This window comes from Salmo trutta, chromosome 19 (genome assembly GCF_901001165.1).
Source record: "Salmo trutta chromosome 19, fSalTru1.1, whole genome shotgun sequence".
Classification (NCBI taxonomy): Eukaryota; Metazoa; Chordata; class Actinopteri; order Salmoniformes; family Salmonidae; genus Salmo; species Salmo trutta.
In genome coordinates, this window is record NC_042975.1 from 20,696,066 (window position 1) to 20,722,871 (window position 26,806).

Here is a 26,806-nt window from a genome sequence, read left to right on the forward strand (position 1 = left end):
CACATGCTGTTGTGCAAATGGAATAGACAACAGGTGGAAATTATAGGCAATTAGCAAGACACCCCCAATAAAGGAGTGGTTCTGCAGGTGGGGACCACAGACCACTTCTCAGTTCCTATGCTTCCTGGCTGATGTTTTGGTCACTTTTGAATGCTGGAGGTGCTTTCACTCTAGTGGTAGCATGAGACGGAGTCTACAACCCACACAAGTGGCTCAGGTAGTGCAGCTCATCCAGGATGGCACATCAATGCGAGCTGTGGCAAGAAGGTTTGCTGTGTCTGTCAGCGTAGTGTCCAGAGCATGGAGGCGCTACCAGGAGACAGGCCAGTACATCAGGAGACGTGGAGGAGGCCGTAGGAGGGCAACAACCCAGCAGCAGGACCGCTACCTCCGCCTTTGTGCAAGGAGGAGCAGGAGAAGCACTGCCAGAGCCCTGCAAAATGACCTCCAGCAGGCTACAAATGTGCATGTGTCTGCTCAAACGGTCAGAAACAGACTCAATGAGGGCCCGACGTCCACGGGGGGGTTGTGCTTACAGCCCAACACCGTGCAGGACGTTTGGCATTTGCCAGAGAACACCAAGATTGGCAAATTCGCCACTGGCGCCCTGTGCTCTTCACAGATGAAAGCAGGTTCACACTGAGCACATGTGACAGACGTGACAGAGTCTGGAGACGCCGTGGAGAACGTTCTGCTGCCTGCAACATCCTCCAGCATGACTGGTTTGGTGGTGGGTCAGTCATGGTGTGGGGTGGCATTTCTTTGGGGGGCCGCACAGCCCTCCATGTGCTCACCAGAGGTAGCCTGACTGCCATTAGGTACCGAGATGAGATCCTCAGACCCCTTGTGAGACCATATGCTGGTGCGGTTGGCCCTGGGTTCCTCCTAATGCAAGACAATGCTAGACCTCATGTGGCTGGAGTGTGTCAGCAGTTCCTGAAAAAGGATGGCATTGATGCTATGGACTGGCCCGCCCGTTCCCCAGACCTGAATCCAATTGAGCACATCTGGGACATCATGTCTCGCTCCATTGCACCACAGACTGTCCAGGAGTTGGCGGATGCTTTAGTCCAGGTCTGGGAGGAGATCCCTCAGGAGACCATCCGCCACCTCATCAGGAGCATGCCCAGGCGTTGTAGGGAGGTCATACAGGCACGTGGAGGCCACACACACTACTGAGCCTCATTTTGACCTATTTTAAGGACATTACATCAAAGTTGGATGAGCCTGTAGTGTGGTTTTCCACTTTAATTTTGAGTGTGACTCCAAATCCAGACCTCCATGGGTTGATAAATTGGATTTCCATTGATTATTTTTGTGTGATTTTGTTGTCAGCACATTCAACTATGTAAATAAAAAAGTATTTAATAAGATTATTTATTTCATTCAGATCTAGGATGTGTTGTTTAAGTGTTCCCTTTATTTTTTTGAGCAGTATATATTGATTCTAGTTCAACTGTCACACTCCATGAGAACCCAAAATATAAGCTTGTTTTACTCCAATGTTTGTAAACATTGTAAATGTAAACAACATAACATGGTTAAAACAATAATTTTTATATCATGGATGGTCAGTCCTTGCATCCATTGCTCTGTCTATTAATCTGAGAGTGGTTACATTTCTTCAGGCCCATCCCAGAGCTTTTTACCAAAACAGAGGCAGGGTGTCCATTTTGTTATTGTTTCATCTGTGGATTTGACCTTTCAACTGCTGCATATTGTCAAGATATCAAAGTGTCACCAACAAAAAAGGTCAATAATAGGCCTATAGCAAATGCAGCATATGGCATTAATTTTTCACACGTAAATAGGACTTGTAAATGGGCCTGAGTAACAGGCAGTTTACTTTGGGCACGTCAGTCATCCGAACATTCGAACACTGCCCCCTAGCCTTAAGAGGTTTTAATAAAATATGTATGGCCCTACATACTTTATTGCCAAAATCAAACCAAATTTTATTTGTCACTTGCGCTGAATACAACAGGTGTAAACTTTACCATGAAATACTTGCTTATGAGCCATTCCAAACAATACAGTGTAAAAAAAAAAAATAAGTAAGAAGAGGAATAAAATACATATAATACACATAATAAATCATTTAACTATATACAGGGAGTACCAATACCAGATCAATGTGCAGAGGTACGAGCTATTTGAGGTAGATATGTACGTAAAGGCAGGGTAAAGTGACAAGGCATCAGGAAAGATAATAAGAGTAAGAATACAGAACAGTAGCAGCAGCATATGATGAGTGTGAAAGTGTGTGCGCCTATGTCTGTGTTGTGTTCGTATGCGTGTGTGTGTGTGCGTATGCAGTGTATGTGAATGTGTGTGGATTTTCTGTGAGTGTCAATGTAGTGTGTGTGAGTGAGTGGGTATATACAGTACAGTGCTGCGAGTATTTGCCCCTTCATGATTAACTCTATTTTTTTCAGATTTTGGACACTGAATGTTATCAGATCTTCAATCAAACCTAATATTAGATAAAGGGAACCTGAGTGAACAAATAACACAACATATTGATACTTATTTCATTTGTATAATTAACAATGTTATGCAACACCGAATGCCCCTGTGTGAAAAAGTTATTGCCCCCTTACACTCAATAACTGGTTTTGTATTTGTATTTGTATTGGTGGTGGCTGCATCATGTTATGGGTATGCTTGTCATCGGCATGGACTAGGGATTTTTTAGGATAAAAAGAAACAGAATAGAGCAAAACAAAGGCAAAATCCTACAGGAAAACCTGGTTCAGTATGCTTTCCAAAACACACGGAGAGACAAATTCACCTTTTAGCAAGACAATAACCTAAAACACAAGGCCAAATATACACTGGAGTTGCTTACCAAGACAAAATGGAATGTTCCGAGCGGCCTTAGTTACAGTTTTGACTTAAATTGGCTTGAAAATCAAGACTTGAAAATGGCTGTCTAGCAATGATCAACAACCAACTTGACAGAGCTTGAAGACATTTTAAAAGAATAATTAGAAAATATCGTACAATCCAGGTGTGTAAAGCTCAGAGACCTGCCCAGAAAGACTCACAGCTGTAATCGCTGCCAAAGGTCATTCTAACATGTATTGGCTCGGGGTCGAATACTTATCTAATCAAGATATAGTGTTTAATTTTTCATTACTTTTTTTACAAATTATATAATTTTTCATCCACTTAGACATTACAGAGTATTTTGTGTAGATCGTTGACACTTTTTTTATAATTGAATCCATGTTAATACCATCTTGTAACACACCAAAATGTGTAAAAAGTAAATGGGTGTGAATTCTTTCTGAAAGCACTGCATGGAGAATTCATGTCTGAAAAGGAAACTTTGACTTTTTTCATTAAATTAATGATCGTAATTAAACATGTGACTTGAAGGGCTTATCCTATGAAACATAATAGCTGCCTGTACTGTCAATTTTTATGTGCCGTTATTCATGCTTATACGGTGTACATTTAATTTACATTCTGATTACATCTGCATTTAAAAGTATGGCCTTCTGTGCATTTTTTTATCGCTCAACAGTACCTGGTTATGCTGTGTAACTCTACATGTCCTGAACATTATGAAGACGTTATATTAATCTTGCTGTCTCAGAACAATACACAACTGTAATGTTCTCTCTGTGTGGTTGATTCGGGCTGTCGCTCAAACTATCGTCCAATCACGACCAGCCTTACATGATAAGGATATGTTCACTCTGCATGTACAGTACTGTGTGTTGCAAAAACTGTTCTGATCAAAGAAGCACACTAAGAGAGGGTGAATGAGGTGGACAACGGCTCAGTTGGAGCACCACCATTTACTTACTTAGCTTGCTTTACATTCTGGGTGGCCTGTTGCGGGTGAGTGCTGGCATACGTTTACTGTTACACTTTATTTTCCAAACCCTCCGATCCCTACAGTAACGCAACACCCAGGAAGCTAATATTAAGTAGTCCCACACGACTAAGACACGGGCATGGCTTTCTGCTTAATACAGTCATCAGTTTCTCTCCAGTCACATCTTTTCAGTGACCTATTTCAAAAACGTTGCAAGAACAAAGTTTGTTTAAAATATGTGTGCTGTAAGGCCAGAATCGGAATAGTTTATGATGAAATGGCTAGGCCAGTACTGGCTATGAACATCATAGCCTACTGCACAAGGCTACGCAAGAATACTTTGCGAACGGGGGAGGGTAGATTAGACACGAGTATACATTTGTCCGAGGAAAACGAAAGTACTGCGACCTAATGTAAATGATAATGTATCTTATTTCGATAGAATTCTAGAATTGTCATTGTTAGTTTGGTGATTTCGGATCGTTGTGTTGCGCCTCGCGCTGACTGTAGCGTTTATCCGGTGAAGTGTTCCTATTTGTGTTATTGTACAGCCAGTGCCGAACTGTTATGTGTCAATAAGTTTTAAGAAGGACGCTGGCGGGGATGAGAGGGCCCTTGTATTCGAGCTGGGTATCTGAGGTATGTTTTAATATGTATATGCCGTCATGACAGAGAACTTGTTGGTATTTTATCCCTTATAAATATCCCTGTCGTTTTCCCCAAAATGACTCAGTCATCCAGTGTGAGATCTGTGCTGGTTATCGCTGCTCTGGAAGTGGTCAGTGTGGTGCTTTTTTGTTTTTCGTGAATTATTGTATGTATACTAGGGGCTTTCATTTATAAACTTGTTGTTTTAATCGTGAATTCCATTCATCGAAGGCGTTTGGTGTACATTTTAAGTCACTGTTCTGTTAAAAAAAAAACGACTATGCAAAAAGCCTGAGACAACATGTACGACATGGCTAAGCTGGAGCACTTCCCCCATGAAATGCACGGCTACATTGTTACTATGCGAATGATGGCAGTGCTCGAATGCGTGAAAACCATCAAATGAGTGAAGTTTGCTTACAATTCCATGGATGCTTGTCACTTAGTGGCTCGTGGGCTTCTGGACCCATTGCATGTTTTGCATAATGACACGTTCAGCGGACGGACTGGAGCAATTCGCGTTTGAGAGCTAGCAAGCTAACAAGCTACTTTTATCCCTAGTAACTGGTAGGACATGGAGACCATGCACATCAAACGGTTTGCCGCAATTTTCTGGACGGAAAATCCCTAGTTTAAGTAATGGAAGGTGACGATTTGTACATGTGGAATACCTTTTTCAATGAATGCATATGAGTTTGACAGGAGTGATATTTTCACCAAAGCAAGATGGACTCTCATTCGCTTGTCTGTCATGTCAGACCCTAGATCGACATTTTGCACGAATATGCACATTTGAGCTTAATATAAAGAACGTTGGGCTAGATCAACAAAATATTATTAATCAATTAGTATAAACTGATGTTCATAGCATGTTTACCGTGGGTACACTTTTATTGATTCCGTGACAGCCTAATCGGGTTTGCAGGCAGCACCGGTTTTACCTGAAAACAACCGCTGCAATACTGTAGTATATAATCTCTACTGGTCTATATCTACCAGATATTGCGTATTTTATTGTGTACTGAACGTTAATTACTACATAGTTGTCAACGTTGCTGGAAGTGCATTTATGTCCGATAGGCTGCACGAATTCGACACTACTTCATCAACAACAAATAATGTCCCACCATAGTTTGAAGCTTTATCACATATCGAAGACTTGACTATACACACGTTTTAAGTTATTGTCACAGTGATGAGTAATACGCATGTTTACTATGCCTGCTGAAGAATACAACTAGAACGCTAGCCTCTGTGGTTGTTTGGTGCATTAACCAAGCATTGCAAATGAATCGCTTGACTGAGAGAAGTGTCTTGTATTTTATAGGTCATCATCATCGCATGAAAAAGCCTGACTGACAGATTCATCTTCATCTTTCAGATACAGCATTTCCATAGTCTGTGCCTAAGTAAGTATGCCTGCAATCCATCCCATATTTTCAAAGTCAAGGGTTATTCTCATTTCTTTGACCAGTTTTTGTTATTAATGGCCCATGGCATCCACTCATTGATATGCCATGAAGCCCCATGTTACTATATCCTTACATTAACAAGCCTAGCTCTCATGATACATACATTACATAATTGATTGCCATACCTGATTTGATAGCAACTAGCAAAAGCACAGTAACCATTTCTATGGTTGTATGTAGATATTTGTATCAGTGACTGAGATATACCCTTTTTCATTAAAATGATTAGGATACGTTTCAAAATGAATGACTTTATTTGAGTGATTCCTAGTTGCATAACCTGTGCACACTAGCTAGCTGTTTCACCAATGGGGAAACTGTGACTCGGTGTCAGGTGTGTATGCACACTATGCATGCCTTCCCCATAGCACACCCCTCATAGAGCTCTGAGTTTTTCTTGACAAAGTTAAAGATGGTACATGTCACATTTCCACCTGCAAATAGAGACAAATGTCAATTACAGTATAATGGGGATAATATTGCACATTAAGACAATTTTGTCTGACTTACTAGCGCTCTATAAATCATTTTTGTTAATAGCAAATGTCATTTATTTGTTTATTTTATGGCCATGTTACACCACTCGCATAACGGTTCATGATGTCCGAGAAATTAATCAAGGTGCTATCAAAGACCTGAGGGGTACACTACGACGCTAGCTAAATCTATGCAGGATTTTCTAAAGCTAGCCAGCTTTAGTTAGCTTCACATTCCCCTCAGGCTTCATCCATTTTAGGGAGGTGAATATTGATCCTGTACCTTCTGCTAACTCAAGCCAGGCTTGTAACTGTGTGCACGTCACAGGTGGATATCCCAGCCAACAACGAACTCTTCATTGAGTCAATGCTGAAACACCAATCCATTAAATTTTTTGTCGAAATCAATGTGAAAGAAAAGTTATCCTGCAATTTCAGACTATGGTGGGAATTAGGATATTATAAGTGCTTTCTTTTTCATTACTACTATCGTTGTTTTTTGTGTGAATTTATTTTCCACTCAAATCGCTAAAATAGTTGAAGTCATATGAAAGTTTTACTGCATGTGAAGTTTCAAATGCATCCTGTCATTGCTAAATGTATAGTGTGATAGGTATTTGAACATTACAATGTTTAACACAAGAACATTTGATTAATAAAATATGTAAGGGCGGTGAGAAAATACAGTATAAAAAAAGGAGTTCCATGTACAGTGCATTTGGAAAGTATTCAGACCACTTCACTTTCTCCACATTTTGTTATGTTAGACACTACATTTTAGAATATAAAACATTTCTCATCAATCTACACACAATACCCCATAATTGCAAGGCGAAAACATGTTTTTAGAAATGTTTGCAAATGTATTAAAGAGAAAAAAAAGTATTCAGACCCTTTGCTATGAGACTTGAAATTGAGCTCAGGTGCATCCTGTTTCCATTGATCATCCTTGAGATGTTTCTACAACTTGATTGGAGTCCACCTGTGGTAAATTCAATTGATTGGACATGCTTTGGAAAGTCACACACCTGTCTATATAAGGTCCCACAGTTGACCGTGCATGTCAGAGCAAAAACCAAGCCATGAGGTTGAAGGAATTGTCCATAGAGCTCCAAGACAGGATTGTGTCAAGGCACAGATCTGGGGAAGGGTACCAACAATTGTCTGCAGCATTGAAGGTCCCCAAGAACACAGTGGCCTCCATCATTCTTAAATGGAAGAAGTTTGGAACCCCCAAGACATTTCCTAAAGCTGGCTGCCCAGCCAAACTGAGCAATCGGGGGAGAAGGGCCTTGGTCAGGGAGGTGACCAAAAACCCGATGGTCACTCTGACATAGCACCTGAGTTCCTCTGTGAAGATAGGAGAACTTTCCAGAAGAACAACCATCTCTGCAGCACTCCGTCAATCAGGACTTTGTGGCCAGACGAAAGACACTCCTCAGTAAAAGGCACATGACAGCCCGCTTGAAGTTTGCAAAAGGCACCTAAAGGACTCTCAGACCATGACAAACAAGATTCTCTGGTCTGATGAAACCAAGATTGAACACTTAGGCCTGAATGCCAAGTGTCACATCGGGAGGAAACCTGGCACCATCCCTATCATGAAGCATGGTGATGGCAGCATCATGCTGTGGGGATGTTTTTCAGTGGCAGGGACTGGGAGACTAGTCAGGATCGAGGGAAAGATGAACGGAGAAAAGTACTGAGAGATCCTTGATGGTAACCTGCTCAGGACCTCAGACTGGGGCAAGATAGCTTTGGAACAAGTCTCAATGTCCTTGAGTGGCCCAGCCAGAGCCCGGACTTGAACCTGAACATCTCTGGAGAGACCTGTAAATAGCTGTGCAGCGACCCTCCCCATCCAACCTGACAGCTTGAGAAGAATGGGAGAAGCCTGTAGCACCATACCCAAGAAGACTCAAGGCTGCAAAAGGTGCTTCAACAAAGTACTGAGCAAAAGGTCTGAATAATTATGTTAATTTGATATTAATGGGATATTTCTGTTTTATATTCAATACATTTGCAAACAAAAAAAATGTTTTTGCTTCATTATGGGGGTATTGTGTGTAGATTGAGGGGGGGGGGACAATTAAATCAATTTTAGAATATGGCTGTAACATAGCACAATGTGGAAAAAGGGAAGGGGTCTGAATACTTTCCGAAAGCACTTTATCTTTCAAATTTTGGAATTTTCTCAAACCATTACTGGCCATAATATCGACAATTGGGGGATGCAAAAAGCCACCCTCCAGTTCATAAGGCATGCCATTTTGATTCCCAGTTAAATTGTTTTTCAGTTCTGTGCCAAATAGAAATTATGTGAGCAATAATAGAACCAAAGCATTGTTTACATTGTTTATGGAATATAGTGAAGACTTTGGCTGCATTCCAAACACTTAACAGACGCACCCTCTCCCTGCAGCCCTCAAATTAAGGGGACACTTCTGATGACGTCTGACGAGTATACACTTGCCGGGTGAGGGAGGAAGGAATGATTTTTTAAATGGACTGCCCTTGGCTGGAAATTTGTCATCCCGCGATTATTGTGTTTTCACTCACCGTTAGCTTGTGGGTGCTTTATATGCTCTACAGTCAATTATGGTTGCATGTCTACTTATATTAACTATATAATTATTAATATACACCTACTGTATGATAGCTAGAAAATTAATTAGCTAACTAATGTTAGCCTGCCTAGCTGGATCTTCTGAAGAAGGAACATGTTTTATTTCTTAGGAAAAAAGTAGGGGAGTGGATCAGAAAACCAGACAGTATTTGCAGTGCAACACATCTTCTTCACAGAGTTGATCAGGCTGTTGATTGTGGCCTGTGGAATGCTGACCCACTCTTTTTCAATGGCTGTGCAAAGTTGCAGGAACTGGAACATGCTGTTGTATACGTCAATCCAGAGCATCCCAAACATGCACAATGTCTAGTGAGTATGCAGGCCACAGAAGAAGTGGGACATTTTCAGCTTCCAGGAATTATGTACAGATCCTTGTGACAAGGGGGCGTGCATTATTTTGCTGAAACATAAGTTGATGGTGGCGGATGAATGGCACGACAATGGGCCTCAGCATCTCATCACAGTATCTCTGTGCATTTAAATTGCCATTGATAAAATGCAATTGTGTTCGTTGTCCGTAGCTTATGCCTGCCCATACCATAACCCCACCGCCACCATGGCGTACTCTGTTCACAACGTTGACATCAGCAAGCCGCTCGCCCACACGAAGCCACACATGCTGTTTGCCATCTGCCCGGTACAGTTTAAACCGGGATTCATCTGTGATGAGCACACTCCTCCAGCGTGCCAGTGGCCATCGAAGGTGAGCATTTGCCCACTGAAGTCAGTTACGACGCTGAACTGCAGTCAGGTCAAGATCCTGGTGAGGATGACGAGCACGCAGATGAGCTTCCCTGAGACTGTCTGGCAGTTTGTGCAGAAATTCTTCAGTTGTGCAAACCCACAGTTTCATCAGCTGTCCGGGTGGCTGGTCTCAGACGATCCCGCAGGTGAAGAAGCCGGATTTGGAGGTCCTGGGCTGGCGTGGTTACACGTGGTCTGCGGTTGTGGTCTGGACATTCCTGCAGTCAGCATGACAATTGCACGCTCCCTCAACTTGAGACATCTTTGGCATTGTATTGTGTGACAAAACTGCACATTTGAGTGGACTTGTATTGTCCCCAGCAGGAGTGCCTGTGTAATTGATCATGCAGTTTCTTTTATATATTTATTCACTTTTTTCCTAAACCAAAACATGTACATTAGACAACAATATAACAAAGTGACATTAACCTTACGAGACAACAGACAAATTAAAATTAATAAAAAAAGATGAGACATTGGATCATATGATCACTTGCAGTAGGCTACATATTATACATTAAGTGTGAAACATTACATGAAGATTATACAGAGATGCAATCAATATGATATGAGGGAAGATTCCACATATAATCAATAAAGGATTGCCAAATTCTGTAAAATGTATTTTTAAGCAGTAAGTCATTTTCTCCAGTGGGATACGACTATTAACTTCAGCTATCCCCCTGCTAAATGCAATGTGGCGATCTGATTTCCATTTCAAGGCAATACTTTTCTTGGCAATCGCTAGTAAGATTTCTGTTAGCTTTATAGCATTGATTTTGCCTAAGGTTGGAATTAGTAAAGTTACCCAGTAGACAGACCTCCGGGGTCTACAGGGAATGCAGCCCCATGAATTGAAGATATAGTATCGGATACCCCTTCCCAGAAACTGTGTAGCTTTGAACACTGCCAAGTGGAAAGGAGGAAGGTTCCTTCATCTGAGCCACATCTAAAACATAGGGAAGAGATACCAGGGTAGAACTTGTAAGGGCATGTTCTAATGGCTTCAGTCAATGGTTCGATGGCGAGGGTCGAAGAGGTGGGAGCTAACAGGGCAACCCTGTCTGTTCCTCCTATAGAGAGGAGAAAGTAATCCTGTTGGTAGCAATCCAAGCTTCAGGACATTTTGCAGAGTGATTTTTATCAAGTTTACAAACATGGTTCCTAAACCGAACCTTTCCAAAACGCGAAAGCAATATGGCCATTCAACCCTATCAAAGGCCTTTTCGGCGTTGAGGGAGATGGCGACACTAGGTAATTATGAAGCCAGTCTGATCTGGGTTGGCCAGCAGAGGGAGCAATGACTCCAGTCTTTAGATAGCGTCTTGGTGATCTGTTTACAGTCTGTATTAAGGAGAGAGAGTGGTCTATAGGAGGTGCACTTTAGCAGGTTTTTCCCTTCTGAATTACTGTAATCACAGCTTTTGAGAGACTCTGGAAAGCAGTCCTCCCCAGCTTTTTTTGAAGTACCTCCATAAGGTAGGGTACCAACAGGTCCTTAAATTATTTATAGAACTCTGGGGGGAAGGCATCCTCCCCAGGAGATGTATTAAAAGGTAAAGATTTAATGGCCTCCAACAATTCAGGGACTGAGAACTGTTCACTCAGGCGTTCTCTGTCTTCTCTGACAGGCATGGGAGGTTGAGAGAGGAGAGAAAAGAGTCGATCTCTGATAGATCATTGCTTGATTGGGAAGTATAGAGGTCCTGATAGTATTTCTTAAAAGTATCATTCATTTCAGTACGGTTGAAAGATATTACAGTTTAGTAAGAGTTTCTATAGCATTAATTGTCCTCTTACTTTCCTCTGCTTTCAGTTGCCATGCCAATACTTGCTTGTGTGCTTTCTCTCCAAGTTTGTAGCAATGCTGTTTTGATTTAGTAATGACCCTCTCAGCTTTATATGTGTTCCGGGTATTATGTTTCAGTTTTTTGTTTACCAAGAGTCTGGGTGAAGAAAAAATAAATAAATGTATAGCATTTTAAGATTCAAGGACATTTTAGTTTGGCCCCTTATTTTCTCTTCAACCCTTTAGTATAGGCAATGATTTATCCCCTCAGATCGGCTTTCAATGCATCTCAAAGAACGAAACTGTCAGGAGCGGAGGGTTTGTTTGTCAAAGTAAAAATATTGATCTGCTCTTTGATGAATGTACAAAATTCAGGTTGCTTCAGGAGAGAAGACTTTAGTTTCCATCTATATGCTCCATTTACCTTGGTAGGGATGGAGATAGGTAATACCAGAGGAGAATGGTTACTAAGCAATCTGGGGAGATAATTGGTATCTAACACTTTATGAAAATGTTTTTGATTGCAAAAAAGTCTATGCGTGTGGGTGTTAATGAAAAGAGTAGTCCCTATCCTGTGGGTGCATCTGTCTCCAGACGTCTAGTGAATTGAGATCCTTTATGAATGACAGGGTGAGCTTGGCGGCTTTGGTAAGAGGAGTGGGTTTATCAGAGTACCTATCAAGAACTGTATCTAAACCAATATTTACATCTCCTCCAGCCAGTAGCCAGCCTGGTGGTGCTTGAGCAATCTGAAGGAATACATTCTGAATAAACATATGGTCATCGAAGTTAGGAGCATAAATATTCAATTGGGTCCAAGACTCCAAATATATATGCTCCTGCAACAAAACAAACCTGCTGATACAAAAGGATGTCTATTCATCAAAATTGAGAGGATGCAAAAAGTTGTCCCACCCATTTCCTCTTTAATTTCTAATGTTTCCTTGCTGTAAGTTGTTTCTTGTAAGAACACAATGTCAGCCTTTAATTTCTTTTCCTCTTAACCAGGCCTTTAAGACCTTTTTTAAAAATTGAATGTGACATATTTTAGTGGATTAAGCATGGGTTGGGTTTCAAATGTATAACATAATGGTAATCACTAATTAGAAAAAAATCTGGTAATGTTTCAACTAGTGATGCACCGATATGACATTTTTGGCCGATACCGATATCCAATGTCTTCCTTGTTACATTTTTTAAATAAAAAATGATAACCGATATTTTACATTTTAGCAGCCTTTTAACACACACACATGGACGCAGCGGTCTAAGGCACTGCATCTCAGTGCAAGAGACATCTCTACAGTCCCTGGTTCGAATCCAGGCTGTATCACATCCGGCCGTGATTGGGAGTCCCATTGGGCGGCGCACAATTGGCCCAGCATTGTCCGGGGTAGGCCGTCACTGTAAATAAGAATTTGTTCTTAAAACTCTTACATCTAGGCGTTCTGCTAGCAGAACCCCGTTTCGCCAGCGGAACCCCTAGCCAACACCCAATGGGATCGCATGGCGCGAAATACAAAAACCTCAAATCTAATCATTTCAATTTTTCAAACATACGACTATTTTACACCATTTGAAAGATAAACTTCTCCTGAATCCAACCACGTTGTCCGATTTCAAAAAGGCTTTACAGCGAAAGCAAAACATTAGATTATGTTAGGAGAGTACATAGACCAAAATAACCACACAGCCATTTTCCAAGCAAGCATATATGTCAATAAAACCCAAAACACAGCTAAATGAAGCACTAACCTTTGATGATCTTCATCAGATGACACTCCTAGGACATTATGTTATACAATACATGTATGATTTGTTCAATCAAGTTCATATTTATATCCAAAAACAGCTTTTTACATTGGCGCATGATGTTCAGAAAATGTATTCCCACCAAAAACTTCCGGTGAATTTACAAAAATACTCATCATAAACGTTGACAAAATACATAACAATTATTTTAAGAATTATAGATACAGAACTCCTTTATGCAATTGCTGTGTCAGATTTTAAAATAGCTTTTCGGCGAAAGCACATTTTTCAATATTCACAGGCTATCTATTCAGACACCCGCCAAGTTCGGGGCAACCTAAACTCAGAATTAGTATTAGAAATATTGTATTACCTTTGCTGATCTTCGTCAGAATGCACTCCCAGGACTGCTACTTCCACAAGAAATGTTGTTTTTGTTCGAAATAATCCATAATTATGTCCAAATACCTCCGTTTTGTTCGTGCGTTCAGGTCACTATCCAAAGGGTAACGCGCGAGCGCAATTCGAGACACAAAAAGTCAATGTTCCATTACCGTACTTAGAAGCATGTTTAAAATAAATGTTTATGGTATTTTTAACGTAAAATTGCGATAATATTCCAACCGGACAATAGTGTATTCATTCAAGGAGGAAAAGAAAAAACAGCGTGCTCGAAAGTGCAACGTAACAGCACAGATACTGTAGGTTTGATAGAGAATTAAAAGAACTACAATTCTCAGACTTTCCACTTCCTGCTTGGAATTGTCTCAGGTTTTTGCCTGCCATATGAGTTCTGTAATACTCACTGACACCATTCAAACAGTTTTAGAAACTTCAGAGTGTTTTCTATCCAAATCTACTAATAATATGCATATCCTCGTTTCTGGGCAAGAGTTTAACCTCTTACATCTAGATGTAGCCTTCCCCGTAGCTCAGTTGGTAGAGCATGGTGTTTGAAACACCAGGGTTGTGGGTTCGTTTCCCACGGGGGGCCAAGTACGAAGAAAAAAAAAAAAAAATGTATGAAATGAAAATGAAATGTATGCATTCACTACTGTAAGTCGCTCTGGATAAGAGCGTCTGCTAAATGACTAAAATGTAAAATGTAAATGTAATGTTCCGCTAGCGGAACGTCTGCTCCAATATCCAATGATGGGCGGGGCGCGAAATACAAACTCCTCTAAAATCCGAAAACTTCCACTTTTCAAACATATGACTATTTTACAGCTGTTTAAAGACAACTCTCGTTAATCTAACCACACTGTCCGATTTCAAAAAGGCTTTACAGCGAAAGCAAAACATTAGATTATGTCAGCAGAGTACCCAGCCAGAAATAATCAGACACCCATTTTTCAAGCTAGCATATAATGTCACAAAAAACAAAACCACAGCTAAATGCAGCACTAACCTTTTATGATCTTCATCAGATGACACACCTAGGACATTATGTTATACAATACATGCATGTCTGTTCAATCAAGTTCATATTTATATCAAAAACCAGCTTTTTACATTAGCATGTGACGTTCAGAACTAGCATTCCCACCGAACACTTCCGGTGAATTTACTAAATTACTCACGATAAACGTTCACAAAAAGCATAACAATTATTTTAAGAATTATAGATACAGAACTCCTCTATGCACTCGATATGTCCGATTTTAAAATAGCTTTTCGGATGAAGCACATTTTGCAATATTCTAAGTACATAGCCCGGCATCACAGGGCTAGCTATTTAGACACCCAACCAGTTTAGCCTTCACCAACATCACATTTCCTATAAGAAAAATGTTCTTACCTTTCCTGTTCTTCGTCAGAATGCACTCCCAGGACTTCTACTTCAATAACAAATGTAGGTTTGGTCCCAAATAATCCATCGTTATGTTCCATCAACAACGTTTTGTTCGTGCGTTCTAGACACTATCCCAATGGTAAATCACGGTCACGAGCATGGCGCAGAACGTGACCAAAAAATTCTAAATATTCCATTACCGTACTTCGAAGCATGTCAACCGCTGTTTAAAACCAATTTTTATGCAATTTATCTCGTAGAAAAGCGATAATATTCCGACCGGGAATCTGCATGTCTGTAAACTGAGGGAAAAACCGAAAGCCGGGGGCGGGGCAGGTCGCGAGCGTAAGCATTTCCCCACTGAGAGACCACTTAACTTTTGCTCTCCTTTGTTTCAGCCAGGGCTTTGAATTACGTCATTCCTGTTTTTCCCGGGCTCTGAGAGCCCATTGGAGACGTGGGTATTGTCACGTAACAGCAGAGATCCTTAGTTTTTGGAAGAGATGTCAAAGAAAGCAAATAAATGGTCAGACAGGGTACTTCCTGAACAGAACTGTCTCAGGTTTTTGCCTGCCATAGGAGTTCTGTTATACTCACAGACACCATTCAAACAGTTTTAGAAACTTTGGAGTGTTTTCTCTCCAAAGCTAATAATTATATGCATATTCTAGTTTCTGGGCAGGACTAATAATCAGATTAAATCGGGTACGTTTTTTCATCCGGCCGTGAAAATACTGCCCCCTATCCATATCAGGTTAACTGACTTGCCTAGTTCAATAAAGGTTACACACACACCACACTGACCAAAAAGTTATTTTGTTTGCATTCACGCATGTCCCCATTACCAGTAAAACATAATCAAAACCTATTTCTTTCACTTACTTGCTGTGCTATTTCATCGTTCAGTCATTTTATTCTCAACCAGGATTTCTCATACTATGGAACACCGTTTGGGTTTTGCATGTCAAATAACACCATTTGATGTGTCAAATAAGCTTGTTGACCAATCAGAACCTGAATATGACTGCACGTCACATAATTTGTGTTCATAGTTTTTTTACGTAGTGTAATCAATGTCTAATAACTATCACTCATATTTCATATGTCACAACGATTCATTGATACGTATGCTATGATGCTGGTAAAGTTGTCTCGCGCACCTACAGTGCTGGTCATAAAAAAAGCAAGCTAGCTCATGGTTGCGAACAATGTTCTTCCCCAAAAACATAGCAGAATGACATCTGTTTCAGTAGATATAGTTAGCTAGCTAACTATATAGCTAGGTGTCGTCATCTAAAATAACCCTAATTTATAAGACCGTTCATATTTGATTAATGGTGGTCGGACCCATCTATGTAAAGCTAGCCACAATAAGGATTAGCCACAATAGTGGACTTTGTGGTTAGCCTTCAAAAGAAAAGTTTGTCATTGACAGTGATGCAAATGAATACAAATAGTAGAATTATGCCATAATTGAATAGATCATGCTAAACGAGGTTGGAATGTTGTTATATAAAATAAACTAAAGACAATTTTGTTAATTTTCCAAAAATCTGTTGAAATCACACTGGATGTATTATACTTTAGAGTTGCATTGGGATTGTGGATACCTATGGGTTGTGGATCAATGACATGGGGTATCAGCTCTTATTGCGAGACTCTGACTCTGAAACAACTGAATTGAGCCACATTTATTGTCAACCTGTGTTTATTAAACACTATTCCCGAGGAAAAACAATACTACGTGGATGTTTGAGTCTAATAACTCTGAGGAGGACATTGGGAAAAAATATCTTTGGTATTGAGTAGACTGATACCACATTTCATTGATCCCCAATCCTTAGGTAAAGCTGTACAGTGCAATATGAATGTCAATACACACAATAGGCTGACTGGGGAGGTGATTTCCCACCGTCAGAGTCCCGCGATAAGAGCTACAATGCTAATATTTGCATAAACTCTAAACAGTTGTGTTCCGTGTGTGTCACCGAGTAGACTGATACCCCATTTCACTTCACATTCCAACCTTTTTTAACATTATCTAGTCTAAATATGGCATGATTCCACCAATTGTAACCTTCTGCATCACTTTCAAAGAGGTACTTTGATTTTGAAGGCAAACCACAAATTCCACTATTGTGGCTAGCTTCACAACACATAACTCGGTCCGGTCGAGCATCACTAGCCAGATGAAGCTAGCTGGCTGCATATAACGTTAGCTTTGGGCAACAGGGTTAACTTCTTACATCTAGACGTTCCGCTAGCGGAACACCGCTCCAATATCCAATGATAGGGCGTGGCGCGAATTACAAACTCCTCAAAAATCCAAAAACGTAAATTTTTCAAACATATGACTATTTTACACCATTTTAAAGACAAGACTCTCCTTTATCTAACCACACTGTCCGATTTCAAAAAGGCTTTACAACGAAAGCAAAACATTAGATTATGTCAGGAGAGTACCCAGCCAGAAAGAATCAGACACCCATTTTTCAAGCTAGCATATAATGTCACAAAAACCAAAACCACAGCTAAATGCAGCACTAACCTTTGATGATCTTCATCAGATGACACTTCTAGGACATTATGTTATACAATACATGCATGTTTTGTTCAATCAAGTTCATATTTATATCAAAAAACAGCTTTTTACATTAGCATGTGACGTTCAGAACTAGCATTCCCACCGAACACTTCCGGTGAATTTACTAAATTACTCACGATAAACGTTCACAAAAAACATAACAATTATTTTAAGAATTATAGATACAGAACTCCTTTATGCAATCTCGGTGTCCGATTTTAAAATAGCTTTTCGGTGAAAGCGCATTTTGCAATATTCTGAGTAGATAGCCCGGCCATCACAGGCTAGCTATTTTGACACCCACCAAGTTTGGTACTCACCAAACTCCAATTTACTATAAGAAAAATTGGATTACCTTTGCTGTTCTTCGTCAGAATGCACTCCCAGGACTTCTACTTCAACAACAAATGTTGGTTTGGTTCCAAATAATCCATAGTTATATCCAAATAGCGGCGTTTTGTTTGTGCGTTCAAGACACTATCCGAAGGGTGACGCGCCCGCGCGTATCGTGACAAAAAAATTCAAAATATTCCATTACCGTACTTCGAAGCATGTCAAACGCTGTTTAAAATCTATTTTTATGCGATTTTTCGCGTAAAATAGCGATAATATTCCCACCGGGAGTCGTTGTTTTCGTTCAAAGACTGAAAATGTAAAATGGACTCTTCATGTGCACGCGCGCTACCAACTCATTGTTCTCAGATCGACCACTATCCAAATGCGCTACTGTTTTTCAGCCATGGACTTCAAAGTCATCATTCAATGTTCTGGCGCCTTCTGAGAGCCTATGGGAGCCTTAGAAAGTGTCACGTTACAGCAGAGATCCTCTGTTTTCAATAAAGAGGCTAAAGAAGGCCAAGAAATGGTCAGAGAGGCCACTTCCTGTTTGGAATCTTCTCAGGTTTTGGCCTGCCATATGAGTTCTGTTATACTCACAGACACCATTCAAACAGTTTTAGAAACTTTAGGGTGTTTTCTATCCAAATCGAACAATTATATGCATATTCTAGTTTCTGGGCAGGAGTAATAAACAGATTAAATCGGGTACGTTTTTTATCCGGCCGTGAAAATACTGCCCCCTATCCATAACAGGTTAAGTAGCTGGCTAGCTATTTATTTTCATGAACTGAAGTTCATTTTCAATAGGCGAACAACAAGTAGCTACCTAGCTAATACTTACTCACAAGGATTCCTAAATCATTGCTAAGAATAGGGAGAATGACTGCAATTTATACTTGTCATTGTTTTCAGGCTGGTTGTATTGGTGCTAGCTAGGTACCAAGATAAAGCTAGCTAGCTACCCCAGAAGTTGCAGTCGAACAAATAATGCTTTATTACCATCGCGGCATTGTAAACGCATCATTTGTGGCCGGTGTTTGCTTGTTTGCAGACTTTTTTTGTACAGCTTTGACAGTGCTACTGATAGTAGTGGTGGCGCTTGGCTTGCACGTGCAAATTCAGAACACACAACATTCTATAATAGAACTGTGTTATTTGACGTATGAAATGAAAAGTTTATTTAACGCGTCAAATAGTGTTATTTGACATGTAACTTTTTTGACACGCAAAGACCCAACAGCGTTCCATAGTATGTTGTGAGCTAATAGCAGTGATGCTATTACTGTGCACTTGGTAACGTTAGTGTGTACCGGTGCTCGAACAGTCGCGAAAGCCAACATCACCCACAACAGAGAACGGTTGATTGTCAAGGGCAATGAATTCCATTATCTTGGCGTTAATGGATTTTGCCTTTTGAGTTGTCACGCTGAAATGTTCTTACTCTTTCAAATGACATTTTTAGCTAATATGGTCCGATTCTGATATGTTCACTGATATCGTGCATCCCTAGTTTCAACTTTAGCTTGAACACTGAAGTGACCTTTGTCTCTTTAGGAAGGAAACGACATATAATATTGAAAAATTAACATAAACCCCTTGCATCCCGATTGTCGGACTAAAACAGCAATCCCAACAGTCAAACATGAAAACACTTATAGAGCTACATTGATGCTAGCTTTCCATATTGCTCTTACTAGCTAAACTGTGGATTCAACTAAAACCAAAATCTGTGAGTTCTCTGTTGAAAACAAACGTTGGGAATACACATTTATGGCTGGAATTTGGATATTCTAAAATCACTTCTGGCAGTGATGATTACAGCCAAGGGCGTCATTAAGGGGGAAAACATGAATGATGCATGGGGCCCTAGCCTGGTAGCGGCCCCTAAATGTTTAGAAAATGATTTATCATTTAAAAAAAATCTGTGGTGAAAATTAAAACATAACCATAATTGGATCAGGCATTGGTCCATTCTCCACAAGGAGAAAAAAAAATACAGCTGATCAGACAGTTGCTCCAGCATGTAGCCTAAGCATTCACAAGAGATGACCACTATGCCCCCCTCAAGAACTAAATTGGGTTTCCAGAAAAGGAAAGAAAGACGGATGCAGCTGTCTTTCAGGAAAAAAACGAGAACGATTTGAGTGGTAAGTCAGTGCAGACGGCCTGCCGAACTGAGTAGCCTAGCTAGTTTGATAGCTTGCTAGCTACAGGTAGCTGCCGACCATGGACTCACTCGGCTCGGTCAGAGCAGTAATTATTAACATGATGATGAGCTACCACTACCAACTATGGCTAACATGTAGCCTACCTATCCATACTGTAGCTGCTACTACTACTGCTGTAGACAAAGATCCCAACATGTGTCTACTACATGAAGTTGAAACAGCGGACCTTGGAGGTGAGGCAGTTGTTTTGTAGCAGCAGCATAACTAGACCATTTTTAAATTGTAAAGTTAGATACACTTAAATACGTATTCCCTTTTATATATATTACACACACTATAAAAATGTTTTTTCCTTCAGTAGTACATTTTTTAGTATGGTAACCTTTGTAGGAGCAAACATTAAACCTGAAATTCCCTTTGTTTACTCACTTCCTAGTGCCTAGAGGGCCCCAGGTAGGCAGAATCTCAGCAGAAAGCTGTCAGACAGACTCGGATGCAGAGGAGAGCAGGGAGAAGGAAGAGGAGTTAGAGTAGCAGCAGTGCCAGTGAAGGAGTGACAAAAGAGATTGAACAAGCAAGTAATAAGGGAAAGGAAGAGTGGACAGATTAGAAGTGAGGAAGATGAGGTTTTAGAATATAAAGCACTGTGGCCAGAGAAAGTACAAGAACATGAAAGAGAAGCTATTGTTCGCAGACTACCCAAGAGGTGTGGTGAGGAGGACAGAACTGTATAAAATCATACCCCCAGACTCAGAAGGCAAGCCATTCCCCAACTATTTACAGTATAGTAAGTCAGAAAATGGAAGAGAAGTTGCAGAGAGACTGCCTTATTTATAGTAAGAGTGTAAAGGCATATTTCATTTCATGTGTTCTTTTTTCTCATGAGCAAAGTAAACGATCACCCAGTTCTCTGAATATTAAGGATGGCTATAAGATATCATCAATGAAATGGAGGAGAATGTATGACAAACTACCAGAGCATGAACTGTTACTAGAAATTGAAAAATCTGCAGCACACCATAACAGCTAGAGGTATAGACAGTCAGCTGCAGAAACAAATCTAGTCAGAAATGTATAGAAACAGAGCACTTCAAGAAATTATTTTGAATGTGATACTGTACTTAGCATCTAGGAATCTGCCGTTATGGGGGAAATCACTCGATCTTGATGTGCATAATGGACATTACCTAGGCTTACTTCAACTGTTGTCAAATTATGACCTGAGCACTTACAGAAAGTCAGGGACATAAAGAAAGGAGCACGACTGACTCATTACCTCAGCCCTGAGACACAAAACGACTTCATAGGAATATGTGGTCAAAGGGTTTTTGAAATACAATACTTTATGAAAGAGAAGATGCAAACTATTACTCGGTTATATGTGATGCAACTCCAGACATTTCCCATACTGAGCAAAATGTATTATTGGTGAGACATGTACACAAAGATAAAGTTCAGGGAACAGGTAAATGGGGGAATAATTGAGTTTTCTTGAATTTAAAGGCTTTGCTAGAAAGACAGGCAGTGACATTTCTGAAATGATTGTGAGTGCATTGGAAGGGCATGCTATTGACAGCCTTGACCACGGCAGTCTGCTATGATAATGGTGCAAATATGTCAGGGAAAGTGAAGGGAGTTCAAGCACACATACTGCAAAAGAATCCACTGGCCACATACTCACCTTGTGCCTCCCATACTCTTAATCTTGTGGGTGTACATGCAGCTCAGTCATGCCCAGAAGTATCAACTTTTTTTGGCTATGTATTGTCTTCACAATCTGTTCAGTGCCAGCCCAGAGCGATGTGCCATTCTCAAGGAAAATACTGGCTGCTGTCTTAACTGCCTTTCAGACACGTGATGGAGTGCGCTGTGGTCCAACTAGTGGCAACTCATTTACTATCAATCATCAAGGCCCTAGACATGCTTCTTGTTACCTGCAGCCTGACAACGAAGCAAAAGGTCTGAAAAGCTACTTCATGTCTTTCAAGGCAATCTTCCTGCTCACTTTCTGGGTAAAAGTTTTGCAGCGTATTGAGAATAGAAGCCTAATTCTTCAGTCAGGAAATATTTCTGTGGACACTGAAGCAGCTCACATTAAGGCACTACAGGAAGAAATACAGGCTCTGCGTAATCAATGGGACACTTCTGGCTGAAGCCTCCATGGTGGAAAATGAAATGGGTGTAGCTACTCAGTTTCACAGTGAACAGAGGAACCACCAGAAAAAAAGAAAACGTTGATGAGACTGAAGATGACATAGCAAATTAACAGATGTCAGACACTGGATTTCACAACACACTGTTTTATGTGGCTCTGGATAGTATAATCAGAAATTTGGACATGCGATTCCACACGATTGCAGCTATATGTGAGGAGTTTTCACCAATACTTACATTTAGGAAAATGACTGAAAACCAAATGTGTATCTTGCCACAAATTGAGAAACAAGTACTCCAAATATCTCACAGATGGATTTGTGACATCTAAAGACATTACATGGTGCCACTTTTTCAGATGGTCTTTCTCCTGTAGAGCTCCTAAATGCCATCCACAAGATGCAGCTACAGAGCATTTTTGGAGAGGTGTGCATTGCACTGCAAATCTGCTGTACAATGCCTGTAACAGTTACTGGAGGTGAACAGTAACTTATAATGAACTATCTAAGATCTACAATGTGCCAAGACAGGTTGAACAGCCTTGCCGTCCTTTCAATTGAAAACCAGTTAGCTAGAAAATTTAACTTTAAAGACATTTATAAATGAGTTTACTCACAAGAAGGCTCAACGCTGGGCTCTTGGTGCAGTGCAACCTCTGAGTTTTTTGTTTACAGGGAACAAACACAAGGACAAATGCCTGTTCTACCCAAGCCTGCCCGGGGATGGGCAAAAGACTGTTTCAGAGTATTTTCTTCTATGGTTTATCTCCTGTTGAACTTACTCAGGAATGCCCACATAATGTCTTGACACTACAGTTGCAGTTTCACAGATGCTTGTTCTCCGTAGGTACCACATTTATTCCTGCAGTCCACATAGTTCATGATTTATTTTTATTTTGGTTATGTTATTTAGGCATATATTTAGGAATTATGCATAGTGCAGAAGAGTTAGCCTTGTTTATAAGAATTGGTAATCAATTATTTAATCTGAAATATGGATCATTGGTCATTTCTAATTTAAAACTGACCACAATACCATATATTAAAAAATAAGTCACCAATTGTGTAGTTATTTATAATAAAGCATCATAAAAATCTCATGACAGACAGCTTTTGTTAACATTAGGAACCAAAAATGTTTGCAATACTGTTAGTATAGGCAAAGGATGAAGGTGGAAATTAGAATCTGCACAATTGTAGTATAGTGCAGTAGAAGCTTATACGCTGCTCAAAGAAAAGGGAACACTAAAATAACACATCCTAGGTCTGAATGAATGAAATAATCTTATTAAATACTTTTTTCTTTACATAGTTGAATGTGCTGACAACAAAATCACACAAAAATAATCAATGGAAATCCAATTTATCAACCCATGGAGGTCTGGATTTGGAGTCACACTCAAAATTAAAGTGGAAAACCACACTACAGGCTGATCCAACAAGTCAAAATGAGGCTCAGTAGTGTGTGTGGCCTCCACGTGCCTATATGACCTCCCTACAACGCCTGGGCATGCTCCTGATGAGGTGGCGGATGGTCTCCTGAGGGATCTCCTCCCAGACCTGTACTAAAGCATCCGCCAACTCCTGGACAGTCTGTGGTGCAACGTGGCGTTGGTGGATGGAGCGAGACCAGATGTGCTCAATTGGATTCAGGTCTGGGGAACAGGCGGGCCAGTCCATAGCATCAATGCCTTCCTCTTGCAGGAACTGCTGACACATTCCAGCCACATGAGGTCTAGCATTGTCTTGCATTAGGAGGAACCCAGGGCCAACCGCACCAGTATATGGTCTCACAAGGGGTCTAAGGATCTCATCTCGGTACCTAATGGCAGTCAGGCTACCTCTGGCGAGCACATGGAGGGCTGTGCGGCCCCCCAAAGAAATGCCACACCATGACTGACCCACCGCCAAACCGGTCATGCTGGAGGATGTTGCAGGCAGCAGAACGTTCTCCACGGCGTCTCCAGACTCTGTCACGTCTGTCACATGTGCTCAGTGTGAACCTGCTTTCATCTGTGAAGAGCACAGGGCGCCAGTGGCGAATTTGCCAATCTTGGTGTTCTCTGGCAAATGCCAAACGTCCTGCACGGTGTTGGGCTGTAAGCACAACCCCCACCTGTGGACGTCGGGCCCTCATACCACCCTCATGGAGTCTGTTTCTGACCGTTTGAGCAGACACATGCACATGTGGCCTGCTGGAGGTCATTTTGCAGGGCTCTGGCAGTGCTCCTCCTGCTCCTCCTTGCACAAAGGCGGAGGTAGCGGTCCTGCTGCTGGGTTGTTGCCCTCCTACGGCCTCCTCCACGTCTCCTGATGTACTGACCTGTCTCCTGGTAGCGCCTCCATGCTCTGGACACTACACTGACAGACACAGCAAACCTTCTTGCCACAGCTCGCATTGATGTGCCATCCTGGATGAGCTGCACTACCTGAGCCACTTGTGTGGGTTGTAGACTCCGTCTCATGCTACCACTAGAGTGAAAGCACCGCCAGCATTCAAAAGTGACCAAAACATCAGCCAGGAAGCATAGGAACTGAGAAGTGGTCTGTGGTCACCACCTGCAGAACCACTCCTTTATTGGGGGTGTCTTGCTAATTGCCTATAATTTCCACCTGTTGTCTATTCCATTTGCACAACAGCATGTGAAATTTGTTAATCAGTGTTGCTTCCTAAGTGGACAGTTTGATTTCACAGAAGTGTGATTGACTTGGAGTTACATTGTGTTGTTTAAGTGTTCCCTTTATTTTTTGAGCAGTGTAGTTAGTACATTTAATAACACATTGTTCAGTATGTTATTTTAATCTGAAACATTCTGATTTCTATGTTTCTGGGTAAATCTCTAAGAGCTTTGCACACCTGGATTGTACAATATTTGCTCATTTATTCTTTAAAAAAATCTTCCAGCTCTGTCAAGGTGGTTGTTGATCATTGCTAGACAGACATTTTCAAATCTTGCCATCGGTTTTTCAAGCCGAATTAGGTCAAAATTGTAACTAGGCCACTGAGGAACATTCAATGTCATCTTGGTAAGCAACTCCAGTGTATATTTGGCCTTGTATTTTAGGTTATTGTCCTGCTGAAAGGTGAATTTGTCTCCCAGTGTCTGTTGGAAAGCAGACTGAACCAGGATTTCCTCTAGGATTTTCAGTTCATTTTTATCCTAAAAAAACTCCCCAGTCCTTGCCGATGACAAGCATATCCATCATTGCATGATACAGCCACCACCATGCTTGAAAATATGAAGTGATACTTTGATGTTTTATTTGCCACACACACAACGCTTTGTACGCTTTTTGCAGTTTTACCTTAGTGCCTTATTGCAAACAGGATGCATGTTTTGGAATATATTTTATTCTGTATAGGCTTCCTTCTTTTCACTCTGTCATTAAGGTTAGTATTGTGGAGTATCTACAATGTTGTTGATCCATCCTCAGTTATCTCCCATCACAGCCATTAAACTCTAACTGTTTTAAGGTCACCATTGGCCTCATGGTGAAATCCCTGAGCGTTTTCCTTCCTCTCCATCAACTGAGTTAGGAAGGACACCTGTATCTTTGTAGTGAGTGGGTGTATTGATATAAAATGTAATTAATAATAACTTTACCATGCTCAAAAGGATATTCAATGTCTGCATGTTTTTTTTTTTACCCATGTGCCTTTCTTTGCGAGGCATTGGTAAACTTCCCTGATCTTTGTGGTTGAATCTGTGGTTGAAATTCACTGCTCGACTCCAGGATCTTACAGATAATTGTATGTGTGGGGTATAGAGATGAGGTAGTCATTCAAAAATCATGTTAAACACTATTATTGCACACAGAGTGAGACCGTCTAACCTATTATTTCACTTGTTAAGCACCTTTTTACTCCTGAACTAATTTAGGCTTGTCATAACAAAGGGGTTGAATATTTATTGACATTTCAGCTTTTCATTTTTAATTAATTCCCCCAAAAATCTGAAAACATAATTCCACTTTGACATTAGGGGTAGTGTGTGTAGGCCAGTGACAAAAATATCTATTTGATCATGTTTAAATTCAGGCTGTAACACAACAAAATGTGGAAAAAGTCAAGGGATGGGAATACTTTCTGAATGCACTGCACATGTAACAATTTAATAAACATTTTGATTTCCTCTTGGTTTTTTTAAATATTTTGACTTACAAATACCTGCAATAGTTTAGTAAGATACAGTAAAATAAAGTATCATAAACCTCCCCCCCCAAAAAAAAAAATCGCTGCAGGTTAATTATGTAGTATTATATAATTAATGTTTTCAACCTCTGATAATGTAAACCAATCATTCAAAAACGCTACTTTTTTTACTTGTGAAGTTTGATCCATCTACTACTACAGACCTGCAGGAGGAATTATTAAATATAGCACCTTCTAGTGAATACGTTTTCATGCTTAGGTAAAAGTTTTTTTGCTACAGAATG

General features: G+C 40.6%; 1 protein-coding gene across 5 annotated transcripts in view; it reads left to right on the top strand.

The window, feature by feature from the left end:
• Nucleotides 1-3,719: 3,719 nt before the first annotated feature.
• LOC115154154 (HMG box transcription factor BBX) overlaps nucleotides 3,720-26,806 on the top strand; it is a 47,220-nt gene continuing 24,133 nt past the window's right edge. For 2 of the 5 annotated variants that reach the window (XM_029700099.1, XM_029700103.1), the window contains exons 1-2: nucleotides 3,720-3,849; nucleotides 5,802-5,883. The gene's annotated coding sequence lies outside the window, so the exon portion shown is untranslated. Of the gene's footprint in view, nucleotides 3,850-3,893; nucleotides 4,466-4,498; nucleotides 5,121-5,801; nucleotides 5,884-26,806 lie in introns of those variants that run through there. The other 3 variants (XM_029700102.1, XM_029700100.1, XM_029700101.1) reach the window with 3 other exon arrangements.